This window comes from Protopterus annectens, chromosome 2.part2 (assembly GCF_019279795.1).
Source record: "Protopterus annectens isolate FY-2018-M chromosome 2.part2, PAN1.0, whole genome shotgun sequence".
Taxonomy (NCBI): Eukaryota; Metazoa; Chordata; order Ceratodontiformes; family Protopteridae; genus Protopterus; species Protopterus annectens.
Window position 1 is genome coordinate 269,614,763 of NC_056730.1, and position 20,354 is coordinate 269,635,116.

The following is a 20,354-nucleotide window of genomic DNA, read 5'->3' on the forward strand; positions in this document are numbered from 1 at the left end:
CTACCTAACAGTGAAGGTGTGATAAGGGAACATGGGACACAGGTGGACAGAAGCCTCCACTGTGATGAAGACAGTGCCACACTACACCTGTGATCTGTCTGTGTGGTATGTGTCATGACAACAGGTGTGTCATCTATGGAAGTATAGGGTAGGGTTCCCCTCTACTCATCACAATGCCCTGTGTGGTATGTACTTCACATGACAGCTACACCAGGAGAACAGGACACAGACAGACCTCCCAAAGGGTAATACTGTCCTCAAACAGATGCCCTATGCAGACTAACTCACAAAACCACAACTACACTGTATTGCATACTGTCCACACAGAGGTGACCTCTGCCGGACATACAGAGGTATGTCACACCCATAGCTGGGTGACAAACACCATGGCAGCATATCACAACCCCTCGGGGTTACACGCTCTAGGGCCCTAAACCTTGTCAGCTCACTAAACAGCACATGCTGGAGGGATAGGTTCCCATCTCAGACATATGCCATACACCGGAATAGACCACACAGCAATAGCAGACAAGGTTCCTCCTTAGCAGTTGTTATAAATACCCCTGATGATTGTGTGGGAGATTGTTAATACACCCCAGGAAACACCTCTGTGGTTCAGGTTGGCAGGGGAAAGTGAAATCAAAGTACATGTGCATCAAAGGCCAGGGTAGCATATGGCTAGGCTGCCGTAGGTCCTAGAGCCAATATCATATTATCTACCTATGACACTATGCACTCACACATGTACTTAAGGCAATAGCCACTATGTGAGGATGAATGAGTGAAACACTGAATGTGCGCAAGGTCTGTAAATGTATGATAGCTTAGTGTGATGTTGTATCTGACATGGTAGTGCCTAACCTAGCTGTGAGGACAGCAACTGATGTGTAATGTACTGTTAGGCAAACATAGTAGTACGGCATATGATGTGACGTAGTTCTCCGTTGATGAATGTGGTGTCTCATTGTAGGCTAAAGCAGTGCATGTATGCTTAGTGAGTGGTACTGCAGGTGAATCCATCACCAATATGAACTGTAGTACTACCTAAAGCTGTAGGGCTAAACAGCACAGTATGGTGTGCGTTCACATTGCTTGGAAACACTGTCATGTGTGTTACCTGTAGTCTGCACAGAGGACAGACTGCAGGCATGAGGGTGTGTAAGTAGTGATGCACAGCACCGTTTGGTACACAGGTAATGCTCATCTGTGTTGGCATACAGTGGTGCGTTGTATATTTGCCTGATGTATGTGTGATTATACCTGTACAATGGCTGCAATCATATGGGTGTTACAGGGTTGACGTGTGTATCCAGCAACATCTATAGTCTGTTACAGCAGTATGCCACCTATAGTAACAACTGGACACATCTGTTAGGCAAGGCTATGGCATCAATGACTAGGGTGTTTGATTGGTACTACTGTTCCTGTACTTTACATCCATTGCAATGGATGACATCTCTGTTCGTGCATTGGTGTGATATACACCCCTGTCTTGAGGTTGTGCAATGTGTCACAAACAGTGTGTCGGGTACTGTTGTATAGTGGTGTGATATACAGAGTCTGCCAGGCAGTGTTAGTTAGTTGTGGCCTGAGAACCAATAAGTGTTATTGAATGTGTGTAACCACTGACAGACAATAGGATGGTATGTATGTCAGTAAAGTGATATCTGTGGGTAAAGGTGTAAAGTGTGCCACAGGACACTCTCACACATATTGTTCATATCTTTTTCAGCCAGATCGCCCACCAACGTAATCCAGCTTACACTGCAGAAGAGGAAGAGGTGATAGTCAACAGCCTTTTGCAGCAGTACACTATGCTGTTCTCCAGAACCAGCCAGCACCAGCAGGAGCGGACTGCACTGTGGCAGGAACTTGTTAGTCGGGTAAATGACATAGGCATGCATAACCGGACATATGAGCAGGTACGCCATCACTGCAGTGATTTAATTAGACAAGTCCGGTGGCGTGCATCTGATATCCAAAGACAGCAGCTTGCCACAGGTGGTGGAGTGGCCATACATCCCCCCCTCACCAGAGCGGAGGAGTTGCTCCTAAGCATGGTGGGTCCTGGACAACAGCTACGGCAACCTCTGACATGTGTTGTAATGGAGGCTGGAGCCACCCAGCACATCCACCTGGAGCAAGCAGGTAATATGCCCTATCTGTAGACTACAATTAACTGTATTGTTAGATTATGTGTACGTGAGGTGTGTACTGTGTGTTTAGCAGTTCCGTTGCCTACTGTTCTGCAATATGGATAGTTTGTATAATATCCCTACACCTGTGACTGTTGACTGTTGTACTGCAGTTTAGCATACCCACTGTAGCAATGCCACAGTTGTGGCCACTGATGACCCTCTCATATTCTCGTAGGTCCCTCTGGTGTGATGGCAGGGCAGCCGATCCATGCTGATGAGTGTGTTATACCTGCAATGTTGGTAATGAAATATGCATGTCATAGGTGAGGTGTAGGCCATGTACACGTAACACACCTACGCATAATGCATGCCATGCATGTTTGCTGGGAGACATTGCACAGCTCAGTAATGTCAGTAGCTTCCTCAATGACAAACAATACACAGAGCATGACACACAGTTGTGGCAACCCCATACTGCACATTGGATAGGCATAGTTGCAACACCTGTACACAACATAAGCCATTTATCACATGCAGTACACAAAGTCATGCTACATATGGCATAACCACACACTCGATGTAAGGTCACACGTCAGTATCCCACATGTCATCCACACACACATGATGTATCTCAGGGGTAGAGGCCTATCATGGGGCTGTGCAACACTCTTCAACACATAACACAGTCATGTTAGGCAATGCTCCCTACTGGGCACCTTATACACCCATGTACAAAGTGGCTGTATAATAGTGAATGTATCCACGGCACTGCAGTTCAGGTACAGCATGCTAGGCGGTGGTCTGTCACAGAGTAGTAGTCGTGAGTGACCAAAAGATGCATGATGATGATGATGGTTCTTGGTACTACACCCCATCCAGTTACAGTGACCACAGTACTACACATAGCAGTCTTTGCTGTGCACATCATTGTTCTGTGTGTGCAAACATATGTACCTATACACACCATGCATAGCATGTTGTGTGTGTGCTTACATATGCTAGTATACACATTTTGCACAACAGCCGCCATCTGTACAAAGAGTCACATATATGTCCTGGAATGCTATTGGGTGTATAGGTCACATGACACACATTGTGTATGTGTGGTGTTTAATGTTGCAGTCGTGTAGCATGCCATGTCATGGCTGGCAACAACATATCTGCAATATGTCCCACATGCATCATAACCACTGTGCAATGTCCATGTCATGCATTGGGATTCCTTCACATCTATATGCACCACTCATCCCATGTCTGTACATTGCATGCATTTGCTACACCTGTGCCCACTATTATGTGATATGGACACAAACACTGTCATCACACGTCAATCTATGTGTCATACAGATGACACATGCAGCCATGGTATGTATACCATTGAGTGATGGTGCACATGACATTGCAGAGCAGATAATACTTGCACAGCAATGTTGTGTCCATGTACACATTGTGTTCCAGGGTGTAGCCAATCACTGCACAACTACACACATGCATCAAAGCCATGTATAATGTCATTAGATAGGGCTGTCTACACTTGCACTACATGGTATTGAGCAACACATGGTCTGCCTGCTGACATGTGTGTGGTGACTGCCTTGTGATACTGTCACCCACCATCACCCACTATTGTGTATGTGTTGGATTGCTGGTGTGTGTGTGTGTGTGTGTGTGTGTGTGTGTATGTGCTGTGGTGAGCAGTGTATTTCTGTGCATGTGTGCATGTGTGCATGTGTGCATGTGTTCATGTGTTCATGTGTGCATGTGTTCATGTGTGCATGTGTTCACGTGTTCGTGTGTTCATGTGTGCATGTGTGCATGTGCGCATGTGTTCATGTGTTCATGTGTGCATGTGTACATGTGTGCTAACATCATGTACAGATTGTAAAGTGCGTTTCCTGTCTTCCTTCCACAGGTGCTGTGTTAGGCGTGGCTGAATGTAGCAGGGAACCTGATGCCACCACCACTAATAGTGGAGATGATGAGACATGTATTGTGGCACAGGAAGGTCTGACAGAGTCTGTCGGTCCACCAATCGACAGTACACAGCAGTCAACCCCATCTATGTGGACACTCATACTGCCAATACATCCCTCATCACCAATGGTCATTGCTGAGGGACAGCATACAGTTGGCATTGACCAGGAGAGTGTGGTACCTATGGCACATGCATCCCCTCACAGCAGCCATAGCCACATTACCAGAATGGTACCACATAGGCGGATGACCAGGGGTTCTCAGGGGAGCACCACTGGTCGTATTGCCCCTAACAGACATGCCCCCGGAGGTATTACAACCTCCCGTATGTTCCAGGCTATAATGCAGGCACAGGCATGTATGGAACGGTACACCCGACAGGGACTAAGGGTGCAGAGGGCCCATTACACTGCTATCAATGACAGCATCCGTGAACTTGCCAGTGCCATCCGGAATTACACCGAGGTCATTGTTATCCATTGGAGGGAGACATTAGATGTCCTCCACAATGTGTTAGCCATAAGACAGGACTGTGCGGGAAGGATGAGAGGCCAATGCGGACGCATGCCAGCAAAAGCATCAGATGGCATTTGTCGCGGATGGACCATGGATCACAGCCACTCCCGTAGTGGCAGTACCAGCCCCAGCAATGCTGGGGCTGGACTGTCCACTGACTATCCTACTAGACCACGTGCACGTGGCTCTGGCCAGTCCCAGCAGGGACATGGGTCCAGTCATCATACCTCTGCCTCTGATGATAGCACCCAGTCAGGGTTGGTACCCGATACTGCCCGTAGCACCCCTGTTAGGCATGGTACGGTGTCCTTGGCCGGAGACAGTGATCTGTATGGCCTAGCAGGTACAGTCTGTGGCTGTCCCACAACCGCCCGTATATGGCAGCCACATGGTGGAGTTGTGTGCATGCAGACACACACACATTTACCATACAACTAGGGCTCATACCTACACACACACATTACATAAACATTGGCCCATGCAGTACTGTTGTCCCTCACACACACACACACACACACACACACACACACACACACACACACACACACACACACACACACACACACACACACACACAGACATGCCGATTAGATGGGTCAATGTTGGGCTCTGGCAAGCCTACAACACACTCTGTGCATATGATGACACCTGCGCCACCTCCTGTCATCTCTCACATTGATGCAGGAATAGGCTAACATGGTTCTGATGCACAGGGTGACATCATAGCAGTGTAGCAATAGTAGCAAGTTGCCAACAGGAAGGTGTACTGATATCCTTGTAGGTATATCTGAGCAGGCATTATGCATCACAGCTCTGATAGTCATTGTAGCATTGTTTACACCAGTGTTAGGTCTGAGTATGTATTGTCCACCCATGTGCCACTTTGCTGAAGTGTACAGTGTTGCCAGCATGTGTTAGTGAGTGGACAGTACGTGTGTGATGTGTGCATTACAAATTAGCAGGTGTACATCTGTGAACATGGTGTGTGCGCACTCTCTGCATGTACGTGCATAGTGGACACGTTGGATGTGTGACATACTCTGTACTATATGTTGTTAACATCTCATGGTATCTTTCGATGGCCAGTATGCATTCTACTACAGATATGTACTAACATGGGTACACATGTCTGTATGGCATGGGTTGGCACTATGCTTTGGGTGATACCGTTGATATCTGTCAATGATCTGCAGTCTGGCAGTATACACCACCTCAACAGCATGACTATAACCAATCATTAGATGATGTCCTGATAAATGACTCACAGTTGTAGGGAACTCAGTAACAGCTGGATCCTTCCAGTACTATACTATAACAGTAACCAGTGGTATTGACCGCCACACGTTCCTGGGACCACACCTGTGTGGAATAAAGCCCTCTTTGGTACATGCAAAAATACTAGGGATATGTCCATCCACATCTGGTAATGCATGCATTGGCCTACACTGCATTCCCCGGATGGGACGCATATCCTGCACAAGGGTATCATACAGACAGATACCTGTTGTCCAATACATGCTGTATAGCAGTACGCTGTCTATGGCATGGTCATCCACATTTACTATACATACTATCCCGACAGTAGCACATAGGTGGTAGCCCTGAACATGTATGTTGGGTACCAATGTGTACAGACAGACACGTGTTATGTAATCTGTCCCTTGGTATCCACATATCCATAGGTATTGTGGAGTCCCTCAGTGTTTCACATAACACATTTGGGGCCTGCATGCATATCCACAGGGCTGGGGCACACCTATCATGACTATCCATTATTGCCAGTCGTTGTTGTGTATGAACATGTCTGACATATACCCCAGCAATTATTCTCACTCACAGTACTCTACAGTACGTGTCATGGATGTCCTTGGCCATGGGTCACTACATTGGCCTGTCTTGATACAGGCATACATATGTGGCCTATGACCTGTGAAGCAGTTTCACAATCTGTCGAAGGTTACAAATGTATTCATGTAGTATGCAGGCTTCACACCTATGTACTGATTGAGGTCACATGTACACAAATCTATTTGACATGCAGATACCCGATGTGTGCAATGCACATACTGTTTGAAACATATGTCATACCATAGTAAAAGCAAAACACACACTGTATTGACCACTTGTGGCACACACACAGCGTTTGCAGGACTCAAACCCCTACCTAACTATGTTATGACACTTGTGACATATGCATTAACACGACATACTATTTGCTTTACTAGGAGCATTCTTTTCCAAAGCTCTATTTGTAGGATGCTGACATCATCACACTTGGCAAAGAGGTATTCACCACTCCTAATGTATTTCCACAATCTCCAAAAATGCCACTCCTCTCAAAGGCAGTTTCATACACACACATTCACAGGATTCAAACTCCTACCTAACTCTGTTATGTTACTGTAGAGATACGCATTAACACTGCAAGCTATATGCACTACTGGGTGGGTTTTGTTCTCCTTTGAATATTTGTAGGATACTGACATCATCAGACTTTCCAAAGAGGGATGTACCTCTTTTAAAATGTGTTTCCACAGTCTCCTCCATTCAAAGGAAATTACACACATACATACACCCCCCCAAACACTTGGCATTTGCAGGACTCAAACCCCTACCTGACTATGTTATGACACTAGTGAGATACGCATTAACACAATGCACTATTTGTTTTACTGGGAGCATTCGTTTACAAAGCTCTGTTTGTAGGATGCTGACATCATCACACTTGGCAAAGAGGGATTCACCACTCCTAATGTGTTTCCACAGTCTCCAAAAAGGCCACTCCTCTCAAAGGCAGTCTTACACACACACATTTACAGGATTCAACCCCCTACTTAACTATGTTATGCTACTGTAGAAATATGCATTAACACGGCATGCTATATGCATTACTGGGTGGTTTCTGTTCTCCATGAATATTTGTAGGATGCTGACATCATCAGACTTTCCAAAGAGGGATGTACCTCTTTTAAGATGTGTTTCCATAGTCTCCTCCTCTCAAAGGAAATCACACACATACACCCCACACACACACACACACACACACACTTGGCGTTTGCAGGACTCATGATACTAGTGAGACATGCATTAACACGATGCGCTATTTACTTTATTGGAAGCATTCTTTTCCAAAGCTCTATTTGTAGGATGCTGATATCATCACACCTGGCAAAGAGGGATTCACCACTCATAATGTGTTTCCACAGTCTCCAAAAAGGCCACTCTTCTCAAAGCCAATCACACACACACATACAGCAATTGCAGGATTCAAACCCCTATCTAGCTATGTCATGATACTAGCGAGACACGCATTAACATGACGCGCTACATGCTTAACTGGGTGGTATCGATTCACATGCTATGTTTGTAGGTTGCTGACATCAGACTGGATATGGTTATGTGTGTGCACGTAGTGTTATGCAATCCCACGAATGAACCTTGTGGGTCAGCAGGTGTGAACATCTTGAACAGGAATACACAATTCATACCTGGTGTGATCTATCTGTGGACATATTACCATTCCTTCATATGACAATACATGTTCATGCACAGATTGTAGGTTTTGTGGATACCACAGGTGTCTGTGATGTTGGTAAAGGGCGATTCAAGGTCTATGTTGGACCTGTGTTGCTCCTGTCAGTGATGTCTGTCCTGGGTGGCTGCCTTGCAAGATATCTAGCAGGTTTGGGGAACATGATTTGCTCATTAACATACCACAGACGTTTGTGTTGTGTGTTTGTCGGTTTATAATATCTCTGTTCCTGACTGCAATATTAATGGACTCCATGGACTAGCATTTCAGACTTCGTAGGCTTATAGGAATATAGTTCCCATGGTGTGTTGTGCACCAACACTTGTGGGGTGTGCCACATGTTGCTGTAACACATTCAACGGTGTAAGATCCTGTAGAGAGTGTGAGGCTCAACAAACTGTTCGAGCGCAGTGTCTGTTTGTCCTGTCGTTCATTTATGACACATATGGGGAAACAATGTTATCCACGTAATGGGATTCATTTGGCATTGTGGGGACCAGTTAACACATTCTACATATGATATCTCCTGGTATGATGTTAGGGCCTTTTGTCACAGGGAGGTGGGTAAGTATGTATGGGCCTGTCTGACAGGATGTTGACATTGTCAGTCAGGTACAGTTGACCCTGACTCAGGACATATATGACTGTGCATCGATATTTCTGACATAGCTGAAGGAGGTGTAATGTTTCTGTCTGTACTCCTTTGCAGATTATCTTTCCATAGCAACAGCAAACCTGAACACTAAAACCCTGCTATAGTCTTTTACACACTTGACACACTACTGATCCTTTGTCATCAGTCGACAGTGTATGTCATCATCATCATATCCTGGCATGTCCAAAGGTTGGTTTTGTGTGTACTCTCCAGTCCAGCTGGTGCATATTGGAATTCTGACACATTGTTACAACTGCCTTATGTACACAGGTAACACTGTCCTCCTAGCAACAAACTCAGATATCTGTGAGAGGTGCAACTGTATAGATGGACAGGAGGCTGAGCTCTCCCAAGCCATGACTAGCACAGACTATTGGGTGGTGATGGTAACCACACACACCACATATACAGTCACACATGCACCTATGACAACAGCAAACCATATACATTGACACACAATGACATACTTGGAGCATCTAAATGTACTCTGCCTAAGCAGCTGAGACATCCAAAGCAGACACACAAACAACTGCTAACACACAACCATACACACATATCATCACATAGTTCACAAAGTCATTGTGCCACACAGTCACTGCCTTTAGGCCTACACAACACACCTCATACAAGTGTATTAGGTGAGTGTAATTGTCGGTCACACTGACATCCCACTCACCAGGCTGAACAAGGTGAAGGTCACTTTGTGCTGTGTGTCGGGTGCCAGGATATGCCACATGACAAATGCACCATTGTCAGTCCACTGCAAGTACAAATATGGCTCCATCATTGAGCATTCTGGTGTGTAGACCCTCAGGCGTTCCTCCCTGGACTACATGACAAGAGACATAGAGAGGCTCTTTGATCATGTAGCCCAGGGCAGTATGACCCTGACCTTGTGTAGCATCTTACACTCACCAAGTACTATGTCACAGTATACAGATGACATGATCAGTTTTAACAGTTGCCTAACATATTGTTGTCATTCACAGGGGATCCAGTGTCTGTCAGCCTGGGATTACATGCTCAACATGCCATGTACATTCGCTATGGACGCCATGCACCTGTCACCCCTAGGCTTTCACAGACTACCTTAGGCTCTTGACACACACATAGTGGCTGTTTGAAGCAAGGGTCAGATGACATAACCACAGCCATAGATGTTACAGGGTACAGGAAACGGAGAGTGATGGTGCTCAACAACTGATGTCTAACCCTCAGAATGCATGCATGCAGGACTCACATCAGTATGGAATCTGTCGATATATGTGCAGCAACAAACACCTGGTTCAGGCTCACAAAAGCACAGCAGCACTAACATGTTTTACGTCTTACCATGGTTTTCAGACACAAGACTCGGACTGGACAACAACAATAGGGGGGGATTCCATATACATCATTCATACACACACCTCCAGGTTGGTAGCAGTACACAAAGCATCGGGGAACATACATGTGCAACTGAGAGTGGTCAAAACTGCATTTCATTTTGTAGACTGTTACAGACCACACTCCCAAACATGGGCACAACAGTCGTTATTCCTGGGAACACTGGGGAATGTGAAGGTCTCACCAAACACCAATATATTGTGTGACTTCAAATACACAAACATTGACTGGGTATACTACTCAAGCAGTGACACCCTCGCACAACAGTTGTTAAGATTGTTACACTCAAATGCTAGGGCAGACCTGGTCACCACACCCACAGGGGGTTATACATGTGGTACCTGATCATCACACACATGGGTACTCTATGTTCCACAACAGAGGTATACCTGTAATTGTTAAGGTCGGAACATACATTCATCTCACTAGACATACATATCCCATACACACACACATCCTATTTGATCTCAGTGACATACTTCTCATAAGCAAAGGTCACACTTGTACAAACTGAGGTGGTATCCCTCAATGACTGTGGGACAGTGTTAATTACGGCTCAGACAACTACATACTTTACAAGCTCATTCTATGGACAACTACTGGAATTCATGGATCATGCTATCCCAGATAACTACAAGACTCACTCCTCCAAAGGCAGGGGACCTGTGTACAGAACCATGGCCATTACTGAGCTGTACAAGGACAGGAGGAGGCTACTACATTATAGGGCACAACCACAATCTGGAAGGCATCTCTGATCAGTACTATGGTATAGCTACAATCAGTTGTTTATTCATCTAAGGCTCACTTCTAATAGACAGTTGCAACAGACACTGTGAACAATCACAAGGCCTTATTTAGTTATGTCAGGGACCTGTGTGAGAACTCACAGATATACAAATGATACAGTGAACCCACTGACATTGCGAACATCCTGGACAACAGGTTCAGTGGGAATGTTTCCCCACCATCCTCCCAGCAGTGCACATGTCCATCACAACAGGGTGTAGCCTCCCTGACATCACAAATGAACATGTGTGTGCTGCCCTCTCCATAGCAGACAACACAGCATCAGTGGGACCAGATGGTGTCCCAGACTGTGGCATACACGAGATTCATGACAAACTTCACACTCACATTATGTCACTGTTCAATATCACAGTTACTATAGGATGTGTACCCATGGAATGGCATACAGCTACGGTGTACCTGCTACACAGTGCTGGTGCCACAAGGGACCCTGGACATTATCACAATATATGCCTAACTATCCTGGTCTGCTATGCTATGGAGTGTATCATCATGGAACACATACACATACACATTGTGAACCTACAGACACTGGATCCTACACAATTTGGTGTTGTTGTGGGCATATATTGCCTCTTGCAGATGTTTGATGTCTTTAAACAGTTAACAGGTCCATAGACATACACAGGGTTGTCCACACAGCCTACCTGGAGCTCACACACCACTTCTACACAATACCTCACTTGGCCTTTACACATTAGATCACCGGATTCAATATCTACACATATGTCACAATCTGGATTGTTAACTGGATCATGGATAGCACACACATGGTTAGTATTGCAGGTGCCATGTCTGACTATACACCAGTTACACATGGCATCCCACAGGGCTCAGTGCTGGGACCTCTCTTGTTCTGTATATATTTCTGATACATACTGGCTAACACAAGAGGAATATGGATGACCTTGTTTGCAGATGACTGCAAACTGTGTGCCATATTCGACTCCACAGCTGGCACAGGCATCCTCAGAAAGGGTCTCAAAGAGATGGCTGACTAGTGCCAGAGCCATGGCCTACAGCTACCTTACTTTAGATGCATAGTCATCACCTTTGGTAGTAACATCGTGCACACACATTACCACATAGGTGATGATACATCACGTACAGTGTGTGTGGTTTGTGATTTGGGGACATGAATACTTAGTACTCTTGCCTTTGACATTCACGTTGCCAATGTTGTTGGACACACCTTCTATTTAGGCAACCTTATGCCATACAGTTTTATATCCAGATCAGGTGGGGTCATTGTGACCTTGTAGTTATCTGGCATATGCTTGGATACAATGGCCCATTTCGGATGTACCTTACCCAACACCTGCAGCAACTGGAATGTACACAGATTTACATAACCAAGTGGATCTAGGGACTCACACAGATGGTATGCACAGTTTGGCTATGGTGACCTCAGCTCTCTTCAGTTGCTTACTGCCTACTTAGATGCAGTCTGTGCTTTTGTTTGATGCCATGTCCATCACAGCATTGATGGACAGGCTCCACATGAGGATATCAAAGTCCCTTACAGCTACATGCTCCAGGGACAGGTACATGAGCAATAATGTTAATAGGACATGCTGGAGGGGCATATTACCATCACAGAGGCTCCACTCACTTGGGAATGTGATCACAGTACCACATATGCACAGACCCATGCTGACCACCTACAGGTGACATCTTCACAGGTGGACGGGTGATCGTATGTTTAGCCCTGGTACATGTTATGGGTCCTTGCTAGACAGAGGCAGAATGAAATGAACATATGTGAGATATCTTGTGTCACCTACTATTGACAGGCACAGTCTACTGATCTAGTGTGATTGCAGACTACAAACACACTGTTGTTAGGCTTCTAAATACCCTAGGGCAGATAGCCTAGTGTCAACCTCTGAACCTATGCTAATGTTCAGGATGCACATTGTTCAGTGATGGTACTGATTGCAAGTTTTGTTTCTTCTTTGCTTTACCACTTCCTATGAACAACCTAGGTTTCTGCATAACATATTTGATTGTGACAGTATTTCACTATTTTATATTGTGTATGTTGTCATATCACTGTGTGCACATGGTGGATTGGTGAATAGTGCGAGGTTCCTGGGTTGACACTTGCAACTGAGGGATATGTGTGGCCCACTGCTGTACTCAAATTTGACCTAAGTGTGTGAGCATGCCCAGTTCAGACTTTCAGTGTTTTGTTGCCTGACATTTGTCTCATAGTTAAGTGTGTGAGCATGCCCAGTGTGACCTTGCAGTATGTTGCTGTCTGAGGTCCACTACGTTTGTTGATGTGTGTGAACATTACCAATATTAACATTTATACTATATGTGTGTTGAATATCAGGTTCTATTATTACTGCAGGCCTCACCTTTGTGTCTTAACTCAACAGGGATTATGCTATGCATGCAAGGTTTCCATTAGATACTTAGCATTGACTTATCAACATTTTTTCATGCAAGCTGACCATTGACATACTGTCATGGTTTAATGGTTTTGTATTCTGACTATAGTGCACTGTATCCTGGGTTCGAGAACTGTCACTGCTTCGTATTTTCATACATGGCAGAACAGACTGCTTCAAGAAAAGTGAAGCAAATATGAACTTGTTAACCTGCTTTTGATGAACTATACCCACATTTGACCAGACTTGCACAACATTGCTCAATGTTGCACAACATTGCTGGACAGTGCATAATATTGCTGAACATTGCCTGTAGTTGTGCTACTTAGTGTGTGCAATTTTGTTCACATATACTAAATAGTGGCGAGAGCTGTTTAGCAGTGCTTTATATTGCTTAACACATAGCAATCATGCCTCAGGTGGTGCTGCAGGGCTGCCTACACTCCCTATACATGTTTGTTAACAGGTAGTGTCAAATTAGGCATCTCTTTTACTATATGTGCCAGTCGGAGAGAGGTATCATTTCCAGGGTTCCTACTGAGCCAGTGTATATGCTATGCGTTGCCTCTTTGCCAAGGTCAAAGCATAGTGGGCATGCCTCCTTCTCCCTACTGGGGCAGGCTCAGGTTGTTCCTCCTCTGAGTCACGCTCTGCCTGTGATGGCCTTGGCAATGGTGGGAGGCTGTTGTGCCCGGCCCTATGCTGCTCCTGCTGCAGCTGTTTTCGCAGGATCATATTGTGAAGCATAGCACATACCATGACTATTTGGGTACATGTAGTTGGTGAGTACTGCAAGGCTCCACCAGATGTGTCCAGGCACCGGAACTGTGACTTGAGCAGCCCAAACTCACGCTCGATTACATTTCATGTTTGTGCGTGTGCCTCATTATGGCATTCCTGTTCAGGTGTGTGTGCATTTCTGATGGGTGTCATCAGCCACGGCTCGAGTGCATATCCAGCATCCTCCACTAGGTGACCATGAGGGATGTCCCCATTGGCAAATGTCTGGTACAGCTGTGTCAGATGCCAGATATGGGAGTCATGGTAGCTTCCAGGGCAGCCAGCACACACATTCCTTATTATGCCCTGGGCATCACACACGACCTGGCAGTTGATGGAGGGGTAACCCTTGCGGTTATAGTAGACCCTACCCCGCTCACCAGCTGGTGATTTGATGTGAATGTGCATTCAGTCTATTGCACCCACTACCTCAGGGTATTCCGCTATTTGCTGGAAGAGATGCATATTGCTGGCCAATACCTCACGGGAATTGGGGAAATATACATGATCACCGACATGTGCTGCCATGACATTCAGAAACTGGTGCAGTACCCTAGATGCTGATGCCTGTGAAATCCCCATCATATCACCAGTTGGTCTCTGGAAGGTACCTGTTGCTAATATTCTTAGGCCAACACATACCTTGGTTTCCACTGGGATGGGTTCCCTTCTATTGGTTCTGTGTGTGAGGCGTGGCCTGAACAGCTCAACAATTTGCTGCATGAGGTCTCCGTCCACTCTATAGTGCTCCACTATCTCCAGCTCATGTAGCCCCTGGTAGGATACCCTAGGCCTGTACACTCTTCTCTGTCTCCTCACTGTGGGTTGCTCAGCAGCATTTGCATTGTCACCACCCTCAGCATGTTGCATATGTCACCTTATGACAGCAATGGCAGCCCCTAACATTTCTTTGTCTCACTAAAGCGTTTTCAGTTTTCACTTCTATTAGCTTACTGCAGTGATGCAGTGTGTCTGAGAAATACATACTGGAATGTTTTTGGCTGAGTTTTGAGTGCTGTGCTGGGCTTGGCTAGTGCAATGCCTGTGTAATTGGCTGATTCTGATTGTTTTCACCTGCTAGCTCTGCTAGTAGTCCCTGGTTAACTTCCTACTATTTCTTGTGCTTCTCTTTCCCTTGCTGTTTCCTCGGTGGCAGCGCCGTGCTAACAAGCGCAAACACGTGCACACCAGCTCACACGTGCGCACACATGCTTACATGGACTAAAACTTGCTTATTCCTATTAAAACGCGCGCACACCGGCGCAAACGCGCTTACAACTGTATACATAGCCTTACATATGCTTACTCAAGCCTACACGTGCGCACACACGCTTACATGCACGCACACTGTCTTACTCAGGTTTACTGGCGCACACACACACGCATGCATGCTCAGCAAGAAGCTTTGGTGTTATCCACAGCATACACCTTCGATTTCTTGACTTTACCTGGCCTACCTGTTGACAAACCTCTTTCACTATTATGTAAATGTAAGCTGACACATCTCACTCTGCTCCAATGAGCTGCACTCCTTTCATACATACTCCCCTGGTGATGTCACCTATCTTCTACTCTGTTACTTCCCTTATCCTACTCCTACACTCCACTGACTGTGCTCATTTGATATGTGAACTTGCGATTCACTATCATAACTCTCATTTGCATAGGATTGTGTACTAATGCTTAGTTACATCTCTTAGACTGAGCTTCCCCCCTTAGCAACCTCTACTCAGTGACCATGTTGTCTTCAGCCTGCCATTCCCTTGCATTGTAAATTCATTTTAGCTATGAAATCCACATTTGTGGATCTTAATTATTCATTTTCTGCTTTTTAGAGCACATCGCGTTTGTGCGGTGCTGCGCTACTGTTAAACCCCGGAAATCGGGATTAAAAAAAAATATTTTATTTTTAATTTGCATCACTTCCCATTGCCAATGGCCATATTTTTGGCCATTGGCATGCTTCCTCCTGTGAATGCATGCTTTTTTTACAGCTGACATGGCTCCGTTTTGCTAGTTGCAGAACCGTACTCAGCAGACCTCCCAACCATTCCAAATTACTCGGTTTTTAATGAGTTTTGGGGTCAAAATGAAGGGGTGCCACGATTCCCGAGTGGCACCCCTTCATTTCCGATTTTTCTTTTGCTTTTTTCAAACTTTCGTGCTGTCAGAGCTGACGTCATCGCGTGCGCAATGATGTCAGCGCCGTCAGGCTACCAGCCAGTCAGAATTGAGCTCAAGGAGCTCGCATCATAATTTCCGGCTGGCTGAATTACGTTAACGGCGGGAATTGCAAGCTGGCGGGTCGTGAAGCAGAATTAAGTTAACAGCGGGAATCGCCGAGATGGGATTAATGGTAGCCGGGAATTGCAAGCTGTTCGCCGAGCCGGGGGGAATTGCAAGCTGTTCAGGATTAATGGCAGCCGGGCCACGAAGCAGAATTAAGTTAACAGCGGGAATCGCTGTTCAGGAAGGATTAATGGCAGCCAGGGAGGGAGGAATAACTACTCAGGGGTAAGTGTGTGTGTAAAAATAATAGTGGTGGGTACATACATAAATGTCCTGACTCCTGGGTATTGCAAAATAAGTCAGAAATTGTCCTCAGAGCTTCTGAAAGCTGTCATTCCTGACTGATTGTACAGGAGAAAATATGCTTTCATGTTGGCTTACAGGCAAGAGAAAGTGTGCTGTGTTCTCTGATTATTTAACAGAGCAACTGCTTTTGTTTTGTGTTTTAATGGCTGCAGAAGAACGTGCTTTCAGTTTCATGTACATATTGGCTTGGCTTACAGGAAGTGAAAGTGTGTGCTAAGCTTGCCTTGCTTATTTAACAGAAATTGCTTTCGTTTTATTGTATTTTAATGACTGCAGGAGAAAATGTGCTTTCATGTTCACATTGGCTAACTTGGCTTACAGGCAAGAGTCTGTGCTGTGCTCTCTACTTAGAGAAACTGCTTTCATTTTACTTGTATTTTAACGGCTGCAGGAGAAAACGTGGTTTCAGTTTCATGTACATTTTGGCTTGGCTTACAGGAAGAGAAAATGTGTGCTTGTGCTTTACTTAACAGAGAAACTGTTTTCCTTTTACTTGTATTTTAATGGCTGCAGGAGAACATGTGCTTTCATGTACATATTGGCTTACAGGCAAGATAAAGTGTGTGCTTTAACAGAGACTGCTTTTATTTTGATTTTACTGCTGCAGGAGAAACTATGCTTTAATGTTCATATTGACTTGCAGGTAGGGCAATGTGTGCTTTACTTATTTAACAAACTGCTTTTGGTTTACTTAACAGCTGCAGCAGAAAGTGTGTCTGAGAGAGACTGTCTGGAATGTTGGCTCATAAATACTTTTGGTCTGTTTCTCTTAAAAATTTTGTTTTCTGGCAAATACAATGAGAACTAAATTCACTAAATAATCATTGCCATTTAAGTTTCAGTCTTCCTGTCTTTCAGGAAATGCATGCTTGGTAACACAAAACATTTTATACTATCATACAAGCAATGTTTAAAATGTGTCTCTTGTTTTGGTCTTTTGTCCCCTTCCCAATAAATTTTTGGTTATTTCCAGATTTCTTATGCTGGATAGGTCTTCAGGGGGAGATGAGTATAGTGTTGTTTATAGTAAGTGTGTTTGTGTTGTCAGTAGACTCAGTAGTATGATGGGTCGAATACTTACTTTTGAAATAGAAGGCTGTGGGTTCTACTCCCACAGCATGTAGATTGCTGATACTGTACTCTCTTGTACTTTTCAGTCCTGAGAATGTTCTCTTTGGCAGAGATGGCTAGTAATTATGAGCCTGTTATCAGTTTACCATCAAATCCCTGTTGTAATATTACTAGCTTATTATTTTTTTTATGCAACATAGGCAATTTATATCTCAAGGGCAACAGGCATGTTATTTGTAGATGAAACAATGAAATATTAAGTTGTTTGCTAGCAGCAACCTCTTCATTAGTTACATATCTCCTTAATGTGGAAATATTATGTGACTTTTACTTCTGCAGAGATTGTGCCTATTTACTGATACTGGTGGATTGTAGACATTATTCATACTTTTATGATGGAAATGTTCTGAACTGGGCAGTTTAGTCAAATATTGGTTCATGCACTTTGTTTCATTGCTTACAGTAAAGGTGTTCAAAACAATAAATTTAAAATGCGCTGTAGCAAGTATGCTGTATTATACAAGGAATATAATTTAATACTGTCCGGAAGATGTATCAAAGAACACATGTAATGTTTTGTGTACAAGGGGGCCTATGATTTGAAAACAGCCCAAAGCTAATCTTACCACTGGCCAGATGCATTTTCTTTGTGGGTTTCAATGCTGTTTCAATGAATGTGAGTTTCAAGGGCAGAGTAGTTATAATGCTAAGTCTATTTTCATTGTGAGACTGTATTGCTTTGTTTAGCAGAGGTCTAGTAGTGTTTATGCTATAAAATATAAAATAAACTTTTTAAATTAATCCAAATATTGTAGAAGTAAAGCAGTAAGCACATTATAGTGTTTATGGTAAATAGGGCAAATTAACCAGGTAATGGTACATTGCAATGGCTGCAGGGGGACTCTGGTGCCATTTTTGGTTATCTGTTCTTCAGTTTGCTTTTGAATGTTGGCATCCCACAATTCCACTTAAGTGGGTGGGGTTACATAATTATATATGCAAATTATATGTTAATCAGTGTACAGATTTGTACCTATTTTTCATGGGCCTTGTCCAGATTTTTGATGTTTCCAGGTTGAGAGGTATGGTACTCAGTTATCAACTGAGTACATTTCTGCAGATAACACTACTCCTACTCGGACAGGTTTGGGTTTCCTGGATCGCAAATTTACCTCATTTGCATGGCTTTCGCCTGCAATTGAGGTAATTTGCATATCCCAGCCCTGTCTGTGTAGGACTAGTTTAGAGAGCTCAGTTGCACTCCCCTGCCAGCTGTTCCTGGATCGCTCGGCGGACATGTTGGCTTGCTGGAGTCTTACTCTACTCTTAGACTCCGTGCAAGCCTTCGTGAATCCGGCCCTGTATCTTTTTACTGAATTCATTTTTGTTTTTTGTTTTTATTGATGCAGTGTTTTGTTTTTCCTTTTATGAGAATCCCAGCAAGAGCAACCATAGGCAAAGGAATTCTACTTGCTCATCTGGAGTTTGCACTGCACAACATTGTCACAGCATCAAATGAAAATTCAAACAGCCTTACAAGTCATCTTCAATAAAATCTGCCATTTCATCACAATCTCATCTCACCAAGAGCATTGAACAGCTTCTTCTCTAAAGCAGGACGGCTTCCTGTCAAATAAAAATGTAACCTTTAGCTTGCATCCCTTCTCCATAAAACCCTTACTCATGACTCATTCTTTCCTCCAGCACACAAACTCATTGATAAAACCTCACCACACAATCTAAGATATCTCTTGCAAACCACTCCCATTCTGGTCACACCTGAAACTAAACTATACTGCACCAATCATACTTCCTCCATATTACTCTGTAAGCTCTGTAAATCACTACCAACTTACTTAATATAACTTCATTCAGGCTTAGGAATTTATAACTTAAAACACACCTAGGTATATAAGCTTCATATCAGTGCCAGCAATCCATTCATGTCACTTAACTCTCACTACTTTTTCTGTCTATATTCTGTTCTTCACCTGCATTTACTCATTCTGTCAACTCTTTAAAAATCTTTACTCACTCCTTAATTTTCCTTACTCATCGCCTCTTTTTCACTCCTTTCCCTTCTTTTCCAGTTCTCTTACTAGTTTAATTAAGCTAGACTGAAACAATGGACATAAAGAGAATCCAAAGCAACAACATTTGCATTGCATGCTCTGACTCATAGTATACCGTGCTTATAATTTGATTTTCAGTTTCGTATATATAAATTTTTATAGGTCCCTAAAGTTGGTAAAGATATGAATCTCTGAATTACACTGTTTATAAATGTAGTTTGGAACAAACTAATTTGTCCTGAGATGCTTAACAGATTTGTGGTGGGGGTTAGGTGGTGAAGAGGCCATGGGAGAGAGGAGTTTTTTTTATTTAATGGTGAATGGTGGAAGGTTTATGGTGGAAAGTCGGGCAAAGAAAGGTTAAGGTTAAGGGAAATGGTGTTTGAGAGGAAGTGAGGTAAGTGTAAGGAGGAGTTAACTCAGTTTTAT